Source organism: Triticum dicoccoides, chromosome 2B (genome assembly GCF_002162155.2).
Source record: "Triticum dicoccoides isolate Atlit2015 ecotype Zavitan chromosome 2B, WEW_v2.0, whole genome shotgun sequence".
Classification (NCBI taxonomy): Eukaryota; Viridiplantae; Streptophyta; class Magnoliopsida; order Poales; family Poaceae; genus Triticum; species Triticum dicoccoides.
The window spans coordinates 174,256,910-174,259,761 of record NC_041383.1 but is presented as its reverse complement, the minus strand read 5'-3'; positions in this window follow the sequence as shown (position 1 = coordinate 174,259,761).

Genomic DNA, 2,852 nt, shown 5'->3' with positions numbered 1-2,852 from the left:
TAAAATGCCTACTGTTTCTCTGAATGCCTTTTTCTAGATGAAGTCCCTAAATTTTTTTGCCAAAAAAACTCGTAAATCCACTGAATTGCTGTACTTTTTTGCAAACGTAAACCACACTAAATTGTCATCGACCCCCTTCGTCCCGTGCGCACTGCGGTTTGGTGAGACGGTCGAGTCGGATCGATGGTCTAACCCTCTTCCTAATCCGATCATCAATGCTTCTTCCCCACGTTAATTCGAACCGGAAGCCAGTTCAGCCGGGTATCGGATCACGAGCCTATATATGGCGTGTACGTACATGACATAGCTTGCAATTAGCAAGCGTCGCCATGGGAATCCAGGCTCTGCTAGTCTAGGGCATAGAGGTACAGCGACGTAACTACTCTCCATCGATCGTGTAGTAAACTCGACCATGGCTCAGGTTGACGGCGGCAACGGCAGCCACGCCATCGACATGGACGTCGGCGGAGGCGCCAAACACACGGGGCCTCTCGCCGACCATCAGCTCGCCTCTTCAAGCAATCCGAGCCACGTCATCGACATCGACGTCCGCGGAGCCAAACACGTCGGCGACAAGCTCGCCACCCCGGCCGATCACCGCCACGCCGTCGACGTCGGCGCGGCGCCCTCCGAGCCATCCGAGTGCGGGGTGTGCATGGAGCCGCTCGAGTGGGTGGCGCTCGGGCCGTGCGGCCACCGCGAGGTCTGCTCGGACTGCGCGGTCCGCATGCGCGTCGGCTCCAAGTCCCAGCACGCCAGCCGCCGGTGCTGCATCTGCAGGGAGCCCTGCCCCACCGTGCTCGTCACCAGGCCCGGCGGTGGTGGGCCGCGGGCGTGCCCCAAGCTGCAGCCGCTGGGCGCGTTCCAGGGACCGGTGGGCGGCTACTGGTACCACAGCGGCTCGGCGGCGTACTTCGACGACGAGCAGCAGTTCCTGGCGGCCAGGAGGGCGTACCCGAAAGTGGAGGACGGCGCGCGCGACGAGGGCGACGGCTTCGTGCCGGCGTGCCCGTGGCTCTGCTCGCCGCTGGCGACCGGCCTGTTTTACGTGGCTCTCTTTTCGTGGGTTGGCTTTACGGTCGGCGTCAACGCCGGCGTCATACCATACTGGGGCGCTCATTGACAAGGGTCTGGCTTTAAATTGCTGGATTGAGATTATGTGAAGTCTGAATTCTGATCGGCTATGTTTGACATGGGTGTCGTATTTCGATTTGTTTGCAGAGTATTTTTTTTTTGCGGAAAAACTTCCAATCTATTCATCTTCAATCATGGCAGTACAACGAATACCAGAAATAAAAATTACATCCAGATTCGTAGACCACCTAGCGACGACCACAAGCACAGAAGCGAGCCGAAGGCGCGCCGCCGTCATCGCCCCTCCATCGCCGGAGCCGGGCACAACTTGTTGTAGTAGACAGTCGGGAAGTCGTCGTGCTAAGGCCCCATAGGACCAGCACCTCAGAACAGCAACCGCCGCCGATGAAAAATAACGTAGATCGGAAGGATCCAAACCGAAGACACACGAACGTAGACGAACAACGACGAGACCCGAGTAAATCCACCAAAGATAGATCTGCCGGAGACACACCTCCACACGCCCACCAACGATGCTAGACGCACCGCCGGAACGGGGGCTAGGCGGGGAGACCTTTATTCCATCTTCAGGGAGCCGCCGCCGTCTCGCCTTCCTGAGTAGGACACAAACCCTAACACGATTGAAAACAACGACTAAAAACGAAGCCCTCCCGCCGGCCCTTGCCAGGATCCACCGCGCCTCCATGGCCCTAGGGCCACCGGAGACGAGGCGGACCTGCGCCGGCGCCGGCGAGAGGCACGAACTCTAACTTTCTTTCTTGGAGTGTTTGCAGAGTATTTGACTCAGTTAGAGCTATAGTTTAGCATCAAGAGGAAAGTTTTGTAAAATGAACATGGAAAATTGCTCAAATATATGAAAAGTTTAATTCTATTTTTATCTTTTAGGTTATTGAACCTTGTTGTCAGATGATGTATTTTGGAATTTGGAGATGCAAGACATCTCTTTCAAGTAATTTTCTCCCTTATTTTATCATTATAATACGCATTTTGATGGCTACGTTATGTGCTTACACGCTGCCTTCGATTATGCCCCATAGTTCTTGCTAGAATCTTGAAAAACACATTTATTCAATGCATCATTGCTCAAAATTTTTACTCCTTGTTGAAGTGGTGCATCGGGTAACATTTGCTCCAGCTCCGCCCCTGCTTACTTGGTTCGTGTTATAGATGCTCTGTTAATAAACGCGTCTGCCTTATTCAATATATTCTTTGCTATTTGTAAGTTGTCTTGTTTTGTTGTATATAAGTTGCATCCTTTTACTTGTATTAGTCACTTCACATCATGTGATGAAAGTGAAAACCACATATTTTTTCCCCAGAGAATCATGAAACCACAAATGGGCATATGCGATTTATCTAGAGATTATTTGTTTATGTGCCTAAAACCCATCTAACTTTCAACACTTCCATCCATACACTATGATGGGCTTCTTTCTTCATGAGCTTTCTCCTTTGACCTCTTATTTTCATCTTCTCTAAGCAATTTTTTCCTTGTTAACACCAGAATTTGGCACGGTCAATAACTTAATTAGGATGGCCTCGAATGGAGAAGTGATCTACATAAAAAAAATTCCGTATTGTCGACATGAACATCTTTGAAATTTGGGTCATCGCCATCCGTCTCATCTCGAAGGCGGAAGTTGTGTTCGAAATACTGAGATTTCGTATCCGGAGCACAGTTTGTCCGATTACGCCTGAAGGACGGCCTCAAATGAGAAAACTTTCTACATGGATTGTATTCGTCTCGTTGAAATGAT